At 51.8% G+C, this 15,146-nt stretch overlaps 1 protein-coding gene across 1 annotated transcript in view; it reads right to left on the minus strand.

Annotated features, from left to right (window-relative positions):
• LOC144761640 (alpha-tectorin-like) overlaps positions 1 to 15,146 on the minus strand; it is a 317,960-nt gene that overhangs the window by 88,188 nt on the left and 214,626 nt on the right. The gene's annotated exons all lie outside the window — the stretch shown is intronic.

Below are 15,146 nucleotides of genomic sequence, written 5' to 3' on the forward strand. Positions count from 1 at the left end.
TATGAGCACCAGTGGTTGTGGGGGTCTTTAGGGGTTGGTACTTACATAGTCATGAATGTGTACCTTGTATGTCGGCCACAGCCGCCTGACACATCTGTATGATGTCTTTTTTACAAACCCCAACCCTGGCCACGACCAGATGTTGGGCCTCCCTCTTGTTGATGAGATTGGAATACCCCATATCCATTCTTATGAGTGCACGGTTCGCCTGCCGTTTTAATTTTCGAACCGCCATCTGTATCTCTCTTACGTGTGTCTTCAATACATCTTCTGTGTTTACAGACCCATCTTGTTCCTGCTTAGGGGGGCACACCTTGCGAGGTCTTATAAATGGAGGCAACCCCCCAGTCCCATCTATACTGCAACCCTCAAAGGCGGGGTTGGACACGGGTCTGTACACGGGCATGTCCCATGGGATGGACACGGACCTGTACATGCGGCTGGCAGAGGTGCTGGCCTCGGGTTTGGACACGGTACTGTACACAGGATTGGCAGAGGTGCTGGCCATGGGACTGGACACGGTACTGTACACAGGATTGGCAGAGGTGCTGGCCACGGGACTGGACACGGTACTGTACACGGGATTGGCAGCTGGGCTGGCCTCGGGTTTGGACACGGTACTGTACACAGGGTTGGCAGAGGTGCTGGCCACGGGACTGGACACAGGACTGTACACAGGGTTGGCATAGGTGCTGGCCACGGGACTGGACACGGGACTGTACACGGGATTGGCAGCTGGGCTGGCCACGTGACTGGACACAGGACTGTACGCGGGATTGGCAGCTGGGCTGGACACAGGACTGTACACGGGGTTGGCAGAGGGGCTGGACACGGGGGTGTACATGTGGATGGCCGTGGGGCTGGTAGGGTCGTATGCTCCTGGAGGGGTACTCGGGGACAAAGGGTATGAGGATTGTGAGGAGGTGTCGTTGTAATCCTGGGGCCTAGTTGAAATGTCAGTGGTAGGGTGTGGTGCCTGGTTACCTGTGTTCTGTAAACCCTCTGTGCTCAAAGACCCCTGGTACACCACTTCTGGGGTTCTACCTATGTTGTCTACCAACCCCCTCAACGCCTCAAGAGAGTTGCTAATCGTGGTAGAAGGACCTTCTAGGGGTTGCGCAGTATCACCTGTTGAGACCCTAGGCTGTGCCTGAACACTTACAACCGGTTTTGGGGGCTGTTCAGGGGCATGCACCTCTACATGTACAGTTATTCTATTTGGCACTGTCTGGGGTTTCAGGACGCTTGGTGGATCCGACGTTGCCTTAGGGTTGCTGAGGGACTCTGCTAACTGTAGCTTAGGGACCCCCGGTTTCAGCTTCAGATGTTTCCTTGAGAGGCGCGATGTTTTAGGGGGTTGTGGTGGCGACGCCTCTTCTACACCCACAGGTGCAACTAACACCTCCTTGGGGCTCAAGGTTGTATAGGTCTCATTCAAGGGCTTAGCATCCTTTTTTATAGATAAATCTAAGGGGCTAGCTTGGGGCTCAGGGGTGCTAGGGCTTTTCTTCTCAGGACTTAAGAGCTTTGCCTGACCCTCTTGGAGCACCTCCGGTGTCTTCTTCTTCATGTTTAACTGTTCTGTTTGGGGATCTGTGAATACCTTACAGGCCTTCACACGTTTTAAAGGGTTGGGGAGGTTCTCTGAGTCCCGATGTTTCTTCTTAAGGGAGGCCTGGTTTGTAGGCAGGCCTCCAGTGTTGACCCCACCCCTGTGTAGATTAGATTGCTGTAGTTGGTTGTTCAGCGTGTTGCTTGGTGTGTAGTAGGTAGAGAGTTTTTCCTGGCGTACACGCCTACTCACGCCTTTCGCGCCGCTTCCGTTGTTCTGGACGGATGTTGTTATGTCCATTAAGGGCGCCACCGACCTCTCTTCAGCAGCATGTTTCTGAGCCGCTTCTAAAATATAAACAGAAAATATATATATTAGAGAAAGCATAAAAAAAAAAAACCAAAAAAAAAAACCACACATACAAGCACCATCGGGCTACGTCCTACACAGCCACCTTTTTTGATATAGGCTTTGCTACAACCAGCTGTAGCCTTCTGCTTGAGAGTCTGTAACACCTCTAGTACTTCTCACACCCTTTTGTAAAAAAAAAAACACACCTGAAAGAGGTCTTTTTGCAGCTCCTTTCTTTGACAGTGGTCCCACTTTAGAAGTTGAAGCTTTCCTCTTCAAAGGGATTTCTTTTGAACCTTGCGCCGCCTCTTGGACCTTGACGACGTCCTGGCATAACGTAGGGACATCTGTAAAGAAAAAATAATACCCAACATTAGACATCTTTTCTGATGATTACCTCTATACATCCTCAGGGTCAGGACTCTGGCCTACCCCACCAACTACCCAGCGTCTTAGACAGTTTAAATAACAGCTGTCTTTTTATTTACCTGTAGGAACTGAAGTGTTTTGCACAGTGTTCAGAGCGTCTTGAGCCTCGATGTACTCCATAAAATCGTCAAAAGCTTGTTGTAGGTCAGGGTCATAAGCTGTAAAAGCATACATACATGAGAGACCATTAGAAAAAAGAGAACTTCTGAGAGACTGGTGTACAAAACTACGTAGAACTACATAACTCTAAATATATATATATACCTGGCTGCGGGGCTGACAAGTGCCCAGCGTTGCTATTTATTACAGCTGGGGCCAGCGCAGGGGGCACATTGGTGACGGTTGCATTTACAGGGTCTTGCACCTGTATTAAACATAAAAAAAAAAAAAAGCAGCGGTTTTAGTAAACGCCTTTCTTAAACAAAAGTATCACAACTTCAAACAATTCCTGTATACATTTAAAACCTGATAAGCGGGGTGCACCAACACACCTTTTTAAAAAAGCGTTGCATGTGCTGCGCTAAAACATATGTTAAAAAACAACCTGCGCCATATCCTTTGCTTATGGGGTAAACCACTTTAGGTACACATGGCCCTTCTGACATTTAACCACTACCCTATATACCGGTTACTCTTTTGTAACATGTACATGCCACTTTTCTCTTGTAACACATTGTTTAATAACTCTCACATTTTGAGTGCTTTAAATAGTTGCGCCATTGCCACAATTGCCTACATAACGCTTATTCTTGTGCTTGAGTGTCTGCCTTATATCACAGTATTATAGCTCTAACTGTACTTTGTTTTCTCTTGTAACCTGCACACTTGTCACTTTATTTATTACTCATGTAGCTTAACGTTTGCTTTTGTAACCGGCACACATGTCACTCCCCTTATGTTTTGCAACTGTGTCTTAGGTAAAGCGCTCTGACACCTTCGGGTAAAGTCTGCGCTACATAAGCAGTTTTTTTCTGTTTGTATCTTTTATGTAATGCCTGTAATCCTGAGTCCCTATGTTTTGCAAACAGGTTCTTGTGTAAAGCGCTGTGACAACTTGGGGTAAAGTCTGCGCTACATTTTTTCTACTTGTATCTTTTTTATGTAACTCATGCAATTCTTAGTGCTTATGTCTTACAAATGGGTCATATGTAAAGCGCTCTGCCAGCCTTCGTGTACAGTTCGCGCTAGCTAATAAAAAAAACAAAAAACACACACCTCGGAGCTGCAGGGCAGGGTCCGCCCCTCCAGTGATATCACCAACTCATCACTGGTGACATCAGTGGAGGGGCGGACCCTGCCCTGCAGCTCCGTGGTGTGTTTTTCCTGTTTGTATCTTTTTATGTAGTGCATGTAATCCTTAGTCCTTATGTTTTTGCAGCAAGTTCTTATGTGAAGCGCTATGCCCCAGGCGTGTCCCGCTATTGTGAAGCGCCCTAACACATTCGGGGTAAAGTCCAGCGCTAGATAACAATAAAAAAAAACACCGGGGCTGCTGTGCATGGCCCGCCCCTGCCGTGATGCACTGGTGACATCACTGAAGGGGCGGGGCTTTACTCAGCGGTTCCGGGTAAGCCTCACAGCCGCCATGCTGCCTCTGACCCTAGGGATCCACGTGGGATCGTGGGAAAATGCCCCCTGGACCCTACGGCTGGGGAACCTATACACCGGAGCCCTTACCCCCGAGCAGCGCCTTGTGAAAGCGGGCTCGGGGGCATTTTTTACCAAAAAAAAAGAAAATACGCCGCACACGGGCTCCGGAGCCCCAGCAGACACCCGGAGCCCGCCCGCAGAGCCCCCGAGCAGCGCCAGCCTCAAGCGGGCTCGGGGACATTTATAAAACAAAAAAGCAGGACAGAAGCAGCAATCGGGACCCCGGAGCCCCCAGCGGACAACAGGAACCCGACCCCAGAGCCCCCGAGCAGCGCTATGGTGAAGCGGGCTCGGGGCATTTTTAAAACAAAAACAGAGGCACAACTCGGCATTCGGGGCCCCAGGACAACAGGAGCCCGCCCGCAGAGCCCCCGAGCAGCGCCATGGTGAAGCGGGCTCGGGGCATTTTTAAAACAAAAGCGGGACAGAAGCAGCAATCGGGGCCCAGATCCCTGAGAACACCGGAGCCCTACCCTGAGCAGCGCCATGGTGAAGCGGGCTCGGGGCATTTTTAAAAAATAACGCTGCACTAGGGACCCAGAGACCCCCAGGACACACATCCCACCCCCCAACACCCCTTGACAACTGGCCCCTGGGTTTATTAATTTTTAAATACAAGGCCCTCAGGACCCCCAAGGAGCAGCAAGGACCCCCGGAGCCCCCCTGGACAACTGGACCCCTCCAACTCTCTACAGCGGCTTAGTGAGTGCAACAATGCATTATTTATTGTTTAATTATATGCCATGTATATTATTTAAAGCCCCTATGGTACCGTTACAGTGTGGTTAAATGTTTCTATGAGCTGTAAAATGCCCTGTTCCACTCTGCATGTACCCTCCTAAGGCCTACAACATTATGCCCCTTAAATACATAACCTGCAAACTCTACCCTATGTCACCACCCCATTAACACTAAATACCTACACACATAGCTTTTTAAACTCAACAAAACCTTTATTCATTTTAAACACCTTTACATTACAATTCAAGTCTTTTTAAACTCCATCCTTCAACAAAACCTTTATTCACATTAAACACAGCACATCGCCTTAAAGATTAACAGTTTACAATCCACACTACATAGTACTATTTTTTAAAAGTGCAACTTTTTTCCAAACTACATGTACACCCTAATACACCATTGCGCCATCCATTATTTACCTTCTTCACATGTTGACAGGCGGTGTCAATCTGGGAAAAGTTGCTCCGGTCCATTCTTGCCTTAAGTTCCTTGGGTTGGCTCCAAAACAAACCCGGCCAGTCACTCCCCAAGGTTTTGAAGGGCTTGATGGTGTAGAAATCCACAAAGGTTTTCTGACTGGGTTGTAGATGCAGGAGTCCTCCAGGTACAGCAGAACAATCCACGCCAGTCGCTCCTCAAAGGGGGTTTTTTGAATGGGTGTTTGGCAGTGTTCCATGAGGGGCCTTTTTATACCTGTCCTAGCATGCTAATTAGAAGCCCCCCACACCCCTTTATGACTTGAGGGGTGTTTAGAACAATGTCATGGTGGCCTTTGGATGGGAACCTTTTTTTTTCTATCCTTGTACAGTATAAACAGTACAACATTGTTTACTTTGACACCTGTTACTCAAACTCAAGGCCTATCCTGGGAAGAGTGGGGTTAGACAATGGGGGCCGGTGTAAAACTCTTCACCCCTACGTGACCCCTTCTCCTGGGAATTAGGGAGCCCGGGAACAGAATCTACCTTGGGACTCATATGTCAAATTTCCTGCCAGCCACGTCAAGTTGGAACTAACCTGCCAAAATTTGGGACCAGAGGCTTTGTGATGTGTTTATTACATCCTAACAGCTGACACCCTGTTTCAGGGTCTCATTGGAAGCTTTGATCTACAGGCCCCCTGTCTTTTATCTTATCTCAAAGCTCAGGGGTGGCTGTGTGGGTTTTAGAGAGAATTACCACAGGTAGGTTTGTGAGGACCCTTTACAGCTTTGACACCTACATGACACATTCTTCTTCCCAGGCCCTGGGCTGGGGAACTCAGGACTGCCCCAGCAGCTGTTCAAACATCAGCTGGCTGCAAACCCCCAGTTTTAAAAATGCACAGACATTTCCAGCCTACAACCATGCAGTTTTTTTTCTATGCACTTTTAAACACATACACAATTACCACATGTTTTTGCTGCCCTAGCTGTTAAATTTAAGGCCATAAGTTTAAGGCCAGGACTGTTTAAGGCCAGATCAAACTCTGGTCTTAAACAGTCCTGGCCTTAAACTGTCAAAATTGAGACCAGGAGTTTAAGACCGTGAGGACCCTTTACAGCTTTGACACCTACATGACACATTCTTCTTCCCAGGCCCTGGGCTGGGGAACTCAGGCCTGCCCCAGCAGCTGTTCAAACAGCAGCAGCCTGCAAACCCCCAGTTTTAAAAGTGCCCAGACATTCCAGCCTGCAACCAGGCAGTTTTTCTATGCACTTTTAAACACATACACAATTACCACATGTTTTTGCTGCCCTAGCTGTTAAATTTAAGGCCATAAGTTTAAGACCAGACTGTTTAAGGCCAGATCAAACCCTGGTCTTAAACAGTCCTGGTCTTAAACTGTCAAAATTGAGACCAGGAGTTTAAGACCAGACACGTCAAAAGCTGTCAAAATTGCGACCAGCCTTTTGCGACCAGACATGTCAAAATTGCGACCAGGATTTTTTGATGAGTGGTATCCCGACTTACTACTGGCCTAATTTCGGTGAGCGGTGGAGGTCCCGTCCCAATACCTCGGACAGGCAATCCCAGACACCAGTCCAAAATCTCAGCAGCCGATCACACACCCACACTGTGTGCACAAAGGTGCCCACCGCGCGGCCACACCGCAGGCAATCAGGGGAGGTTATCAGACCCGCTCTCCACAATCGCTCCCTAGTATAGTAGGCCCTGTGTAAGTATTTAAATTGAATAAAACGCAGGCGAACCGCTATTGCCGCCCCTCTCGGGGCCTCCAAGGCCTCTCTCCAATCCTCTTCCTCCAGGTCACCTATGTCCCCCTCCCATGCAGATCGTAAGTTATCTAGGGATAAGGAGCAATGAGTGACTAATGTCTGGTATATACTTGAGATTTTCTTAGTGTCCATCTCACCCATGAAGACCTTAGCCTCCAACGGGCTAAATTCGGGCAAGGAGTCTAGACCAACCAAGGAGGGAGATAGAGCGTGTCGGAACTGCAGATAGCGGAAGAGCTGTGTTCGGGGCATATCGTATTCTTCTCGCAGGGCTTGGAATGTTTTAAGAGTCGTGCCTTTCATAACATGGCCCAGGGCCGAGATCCCTATAGCGTCCCAGCCGCTAAAGCCCCGCAGGGATGCCAGCGCCGTAAATCGCCCATTATGCCATAGGGGAGTCTCCCTCGTCAATCTGTTCCACCATCCCATGCGGCGCAGTGCTCCGCGCCACACCCGAAAGACTACCTGAGTGACCACCGGAAGCCTCTTCCGCACCGCCGCTGAATACAAAATGGTGTGTAGCGTGTCCGGGTCCATCAAATACCTCTCAAGGGCATAGGCCGGATCGCTCCGATCACCATACCACCATTCATTTAGTATCAATAGATGAGACGCCTGATAGTAGGACAGAACGTCCGACGTGGCCAACCCCCCACAATGAGTGGAGAGGAAGCATGTACGAAGTGCCACTCTCGCCACCCCACCTGCCCAGAGGAACTGGCTCAGCGCCGAGTTCACTCGACGAAACCACTGCGGCGGAATAGGGTATGGATGATTTTGCAGCTGGTATAGTAGACGCGGGAGAGCCACCATTTTAAATATGGCTGAGCGGCCGTAGATATTCAGGGGCATTCTGGACCACGTCGTCATGTCAGAGCGCACTCGGTCCCAAACAGGCAGTACGTTGCGTGCCCATGAGACCCCCGGGACATCCGTCAGGAATATTACCAGGTATTTAATGCCTCCAGCAGCCTCCTGCAAGGTATCCGCCCAGGGCCCCAGGTCCCTGCGATCTCCCAGCGTCCACAACGTTGACTTCCGTAGGTTTAGGTAGAGGCCAGACACCTCCCCAAAGATACGCATGATTTCTAGGACCCTCGGCCCCGATCTGTTTAAGTCTGTTAGAAAGAAAAGAACGTCGTCGGCGTAAAGCGCTATTCTGTCGGATGGTCCCGCCCTCCATTCCACGCCTCTCAGTTGTGCGTCCATTCGCACCCATGCTGCAAGAGGTTCCATTGCCAGGGCGAATAGGTAGGGCGAAAGGGGATAGCCCTGACGGGTGCCCCGGCCTATAGGGAAGGGGCTGGACACTGCTCCCGCCACTCTCACAGATGCTGTCAAGTCGGTGTACAACAGTTGTATATAGGAAAGAAATCGGGGCCCAAGGTTCAGGCGAGACAAGAGGGCATGTAGGTAGACCCAACTCAAGGAATCAAATGCCCTGTCGATGTCCGCCAGGAGAAGTGCCACCGGAATCCCGGCCGCCCTAGCCGCCTCCACCACCACCTGTGCACGCCTGATATTGTGTTGTGTCGCCCTATGGGGCATGAACCCGGCCTGGTCCGGGTGGACCAGATCTGTTATGTATGGGAGCAGACGATTGGCCAAGGCCTTTGCCAGCAGCTTCGCCTCTACATTCAGGAGCGAAATTGGCCTGTAAGACTCATGTTGTGTAGGAGACCTCCCAGGTTTACAGAAAACCACAATTTCCGCGTGTCGCCAGTCTGCCGGAAGGCGACCACTGACCCTGGCCGCCTCCAGCGCCCGCCTATAGTAGACTCCCAATTGGAGATGAAATGTCTTCATGAACTCACAGGGGAAGCCGTTGGGCCCAGGGGTCTTGCCAGCGTTCAGTTCCCCTAGCGCCGCGCCCAGCTCCTCGGCTGACAGCGGGTGGTCAAGTTTGGCACGTCCCTCATTGGAAAGTGCCCGTGGCGGGAGATCTGCTAGAAATTTGTCTACCTCCTCTGCCGGAAGAGATTCCCGAGGGGCATACTGGGTCGCATAGTAGCGCGCAAAGCTGGCCGCTATAGCAGCCGGGGCCGTCACCGCGCCTCCCGCCTCATCCCAGAGGCCCGGTAGGGAGTGAGCCTGGAATGTGTTTTGGCAGAGCCTATAGAGCATGGCACTTGATTTGTCCCCCCACTGATAGATCCTACTTTGAGTAGCCAACCAGAGTTGGCGAGCCTCGTCCATCAGCAGAGAGGTGTATGATTGTTGCATAAGGAGCAGCCGTCTTACGCCATCAGCACTACCTCCAGTACTACACTCCACCTCCAAGTCCTGGACCGTATTTGCCGCTTCAACTATAGCTTCCCTTCGGGCCACCCGGGATGCGGCACACCAGGCAATATCTACGCCACGGAGCACGGGTTTTAAGGCTTCCCAGAGGGTCATAGCATCCGTTTCTGGCCTGTCATTATTGTCCCAGTATTGAGCTATTGCCTCCCTCATGTGCGACTGATAGCTATCTTGCTGTAAATGCCATGTGGAAAGACGCCATCTAAAAGGCTGCCGTCTCCTGTCTAGGTGTAGGTCCAATGTAATCTGGGAGTGATCTGACAGACCGCGTGGGAGAATGGATGTGGAGGCCACCCGCCCTATCCAGTCGCGGGGGATGAACAAGTAGTCAAGTCTAGAGAGTGTATTCGCGACTATGGGCATGCTGGTACCGCCATGCATCCACCCAGCCCATCCCCTGCACCATGCTTTTCAATCTAGTTGGGGTATCCGCCATTTGGCCCCCTCCCGGCCTATAGCGATCCATACACCCATTCATCACGTCATTCCAGTCACCACCCACCATCGCCAGCACATTCGGAATTTCGGCCCACACATCAAACAATTTTTCAACAAGAGCTTCCTGCAGCGGAGGTGGGGCATACACACTCCCAAAGACCACAGGTTCGTTTCCCACCGTTCCCTTGATGAAGACATACCTGCCATGGCTATCAACCCATTGCGCTTCATGGGAATAGGACAGTCTGCGGTGGACAAGGACCACAATCCCCCGGGATCCCCGCACAAAACCAGCGTGATATACCTGCTGATAGCCATATCGCTGCAAGCTAAGAGTTTTGGTCCCCAGAAGGTGTGTCTCCTGCAGGAGTAGTACATCTGCCTTTTCTCGCTTTCCCAACCGCAAGACTGCACCCCTCTTGATTTTATCAAGCATTCCCCGCACATTCCAGCTCACTACACGCAGGGACGCCAGCGGGGGCTCTGTCTCATGACTGTCACCCGCCATCAGGGGGCAAGTAGAGCAAGGCCCCGGATGTCATGGACCACACGCACACATAGAACTCTAATTGGACTTGATTGGACACTGTGTTAGAACAAAGTACCCCAACATCCCCATTCCCCCCTTCAGCCCCCCCACCCCCCATGCCACCCCAACAGCATCTCCACCCCTCCGATGCCCCAGTTCAAACCCGCAACTACCCGACCACCCCCCAACCCCATACCTCACAAACATTGAAGTACCTGTCGCGGAATAGGGTATCGCCAGCCCCCAACGGGAGGCCAGGAACCTACTATGCCAATGGATCCCCACCAACAACCCACTCAAGTTCTACTTACCCCCTACCCAACTAACCTAAGAACCCCGTGGGTACGTCCACCCTCCTTCAGGCATCCCCCAACCCACGTCCTCCCTTTATACATGCATCATGAAGCAGTCAGTGAAGCGGAGAGTCACAAGTAGAAACTTCGCCTCCGATGCAACCATGTACCATTAGGAAAACACCTGAGCCCCATATCAAGGATTTGCGAAGTGTCTCGGGGCCTCAGGACGCCGACGTTTGATTGTCCGTCTCATCAGCTGCCTCCGACCCTCCATTGCGGGAAGGTTGGCTCTTCTGGGAGCGCGATCGCCAGTTGCTCCTGCTACGTGACCTCCGGGGAGTCCTCGAAGGTCCGCCCGTAGAAGATGAGTCAGAATCACGACCCGGAGGAGTATGCACCCTGATGCGGACTGTTTCATCTGTCCAAGCAAAGACCTCCTCCGGCGAATTAAAGAACTGTGTCCTGGACTGGAAGACCACCCTGAGGCGGGCCGGGTAAAGCAGGGCATATTGAATTTTGAGTTCTCGTAGACGCGCCTTTGCCGCAGTGAAGGATTGTCTTTGTTGCTGCACTAGCTTAGTATAGTCGGGGAATATGAGGATCTTGTGATTGTCGTACATTAGGGGTTCTTTCGCGCGAGCCTGTCGCAGAATAACGTCCCGGTCATGGTAATTGAGCAGCTTGGCGATCACCGGCCGAGGGCGAGCACCTACAGGCGGCTTCGGGAGAAGCGCTCGGTGCGCCCTCTCAACCACAAAGCAACGCGATAGAGACTCCGGGGGGAGCCACCCCTCCAACCATCGGGTCAGGAACGCCGCCATATCGCCTTTCTCACTGTCCTCCGGAAATCCCACAAATCTTAGGTTATTTCTCCGGGCCCGACCTTCCGCGTCTTCAACCCTGAGCGCGAGGCCCTTCTGAATCCCCTCCATGGCAGCCACTTTCTTTTTAAGGATCACTACATCGTCTTCAACCTCCGTGATTCTGGTCTCGGTTTCAGTGATGCGGGCCACCGCATTGCGCAGATCCTGCCGGAGCAAGGTGACATCAGCCCCCACGGCCCCAATTTTCGCATCAAGCATATCTCTGGACTGCGTTATAGCAGCCATGAGGGCCGCATTGTCCGGACCAGGTCCCTGCGAGCCCCCCGCGGCCCCGGCCCCGCCACTCGGCCCCGTGAACTTATCAATCGGGCCTTGTTCGCAGTGCTGCCACTATTGCAGCCCCTCGTCATGGTGAGCCGCTGGCACAAGTATAAAGTTCAATCAGGCAGCAGGGGCGCCGGATTAACGCTTCCTTCACACTGGGTGTGGGCCACTGGCAGCAGCCCCCCCGTCCCTTCAGGTGCCACAGAGGGACGATCAAGCCGCTCAGGGGGACACAGTCACAGCGCCACCGCAGCGCCCACCATCCCCAGATATAGGCACTAGTACGCAAAGTATAGCTTCCAGCGTTGCTGATGCACTGCGGTCGATGATGGCCGGGGGGGGCTAAAGATAGAGTTCCTCCCTGCACCCGGGTCACCAGGCTCCCGCGGTCCGATTAGGCCGCCGAGTGGAAGCAGTCCCAGCCGAGGGTACTACCCCTCCCCCCACAGCGTCACCCACCTGGGATGGCGGCTTACCCGGCCTCCGACGACAAGCAGGCCTCAGGACGGCGCTGGGATCCCCTCGCAGCGGCCGTCGGCTGGTCTCCAAGCGGCCCCAGGTCCTTCCGCCGCCAGTAGCGAGATCCGGCACATCCGCTCCTCCACACGCCGCGCTGGCTCACTTCCGGCCGGGCGCGGCCAAACTTGAGGTCCCGGCTTTCATGGGCGGCACAGGCCTCCCGGTCGCGGGACACTGAACTTCGGAGCACATGCCGCAAAATCGCCCAAATCGCCACCGGAGCTTCCTCTGTGCCTCCAGCTGTCGGGCTCCTCACCAGGGCAGTCGTGGGCTAGGGCGATGCAGGATATAGGTGAGGATATTGCGCCGGCGGGACGGAGCTCTCTAGAGTGCGTCCGCCATGTTCGCCACCTTGGCCACGCCCCCACTGTGTGCTGATTCTGACCAGAATTATTTGAAATAACTCTGATGACAGCTAAAATTAACAAATTATAATGAAATATTACCGAAATCAATTTACAAATAAATCAACGTTTAGCTTTTGCCTTTATCATTGATGGACACCTCATCAGTACATATTGTCATGTCTTTCGCATCTAGTATTAACATCACTCCCCAAATTTACTCTACATCATGATGGTGTGGTCCTCATTCATATATCCATGTATTCATTTAAATAGCGGGTGCTTAGGAAAAGCATAACAGATGTAGGCTTTAACATGAGTGGTAAGGTAAATTCTCATGTTAATTCCCCCAGATGACATCATGGACATGAACTTTAGTCTTCTCAAAATGAACAATTTGGAATTTGGATGCTTTAAAATATCTGATCACTGCCCTCTTTGAGAGAGAATGTGGGACTTCGACTCCAGGACAACAACAGAGAGCAGGTCACCTTCTAACCGTGCTGCATCAAAGTAGCCATGTCCTAACAGTACTTCTAAATAAGACACAGAGTCACATAAAGGGATGCAAACTAAAAGTTGTGTTTTGGGAATTACTTTCAGGTTGCCTAAAAGTAAAACAAAGCAGGCCTTCCAGTACAAAAGACATCACATGCACAGATCTGCACTGTGAGGCAAAAGTGTGCACGTGGCACTAGGCAGCCTGTAAGAGGCTTGGGCTCTGGGAAGAACGCACTAGTGCTGTACCTTAGTAGATATGGTGCGGCCCTGCTCTTTCACGCAGTGCAGCACAGTGCAGCAACTCTGATCTTTTTTTTTTTAAAACAGACTTTATTGTTTTTTCATATTTCGCTCAGATGCAGCATACATACAATCTTATAAAATACATTATACCTGCAAAACCCAACGGACAGTTGTGACTACATCCTGTCATAGCCTCGCATCTCGTTATCTTGTCTAGACCGCCTTGCTCTTCGTCGGGAGGAGAGTGGTCCTTCCTAATGTAGGAGTCATATCCCATCCGTCTTGTGGCATAGCCCTGAGGGGCTGAATCGTGGTGCCCCTAAATTATGCAAGCACTGTCGGCATCTATTCATCGGATCAGAAAGCAAAGAACGCAATTCCCCCCGCCCCAACTCACTCCCTCCCACTCTAGTCCCCCCCCTCACCCCCACCTCCCCTCAGACATGTCGCTTTCCCTAACACCGCACTTGTTGCACATTATTTATTCTGCACACTCCTTTAGATTCCCTATGGCAGTGATACATTGTCCCACCCGGGAGGATGCACCCACGTTAGTGATCTCCCCACCTACCCTCTCACCCTGCGACCTGCGGCTGTGTTCTCATGTAGCAAAGGGTGACACCCATAGCCGGAAGGATCAGTCATCATAGTCAGTGGGATTTTTAAGCAGATCTACCATCGCCACCCAGGCTCTCGCCGTGTCCCACAATTTGTCACTGTCAGTTCTCTGAGCTAGTTGGAGCCGGAGGGTCCCCTCGCAGTCCGCCCACTTTATAAATTCCCACAGCCAGTGCACAACACTGGGGGCTGTGACTGCCTTCCAATGACTAGTGATTTCACGTTTGGCTAGGACTAACCCCAGATCCAGGAACTTACTGGTGGTTTTGTTGCGGGCAGTGTGGGGGAACCAGTGTAACAGGTACAACCCTGGGGTATGCTGCAGTTCCCTTTCAGTCACCTCTGTCAATTTGGCCAGAACCTCTCCCCAATATCTCAGAAGCAATGGATAATCCCAGAACGTGTGCATAAACGCTGCATTTTCCAGTCTGCAACGCGGGCAGGCAGTGCAGGAGCCGAAAAATTCATTAATTTTGGAAGGAGTGAGGTACGCCCGATGAAACACATAGAATTGGATGAGTTGGAATCTCGCGTTTCGAGAGCATTTCTATGCTCGTTCCAGTAGCATCTCCCAGGGTTTTGCCTCTATAGGCGTTCCCAGATCAGCCTCCCATTTAGTGTGCAATTCCTCTAGAGGAGCCCTTAAGCCCTGCGTCAGTCTCCGATACAAACACGTAACCGCCTTGATCTTACCCGCGGACGTGACCACATATTGGCAAGGGAGGAAGACCTGTGGTTCCTCCAACCCTGTTTTCCAGTGTTTGCGCACAGCCGCCGTCACTGCCGCGTGCAGAAGAAAGTCCTGAGCAGGCAGTTTGTGTCTTTCCATGAGATCTTGGAATGGTAACAGTGTACCATCCTCGTATAGATCCCCAATGGAGGAGATCCCCAGCTCCTCCCATTCATGTAGTCGCTGCCAATCCCCTCTGTGAGGCAGCTCCTCACAGAACCACACCGGAATCTCGGGCGCATATGCCGGGCTCGTTTTATTGTGTCGTAGAGCCCTATACCAACATTGCCGCAATACCCAGAACTCTCTGGGCACCTCTCTTTCTCGCACCGGAAGCTGTAGCAGATTCCAAATCAGGTGGCGAAGTCCCAGATCCCTGCCTCTCTGATCTACCTCGACTCCCAGTTTCCCTGCCGTCCGCTGTGTGAGCCATTGGAACTGAGCGCCATGATAGTAAGCCTCGAAATCAGGTGCTGCGAAGCCCCCTTCTTGTCTTGGACGCATCATAGTAGGCAGCGCCATCCTTCGTCTTCCCGAT

The sequence above is a fragment of the Lissotriton helveticus genome, chromosome 6 (assembly GCF_964261635.1).
Source record: "Lissotriton helveticus chromosome 6, aLisHel1.1, whole genome shotgun sequence".
Classification (NCBI taxonomy): domain Eukaryota; kingdom Metazoa; phylum Chordata; class Amphibia; order Caudata; family Salamandridae; genus Lissotriton; species Lissotriton helveticus.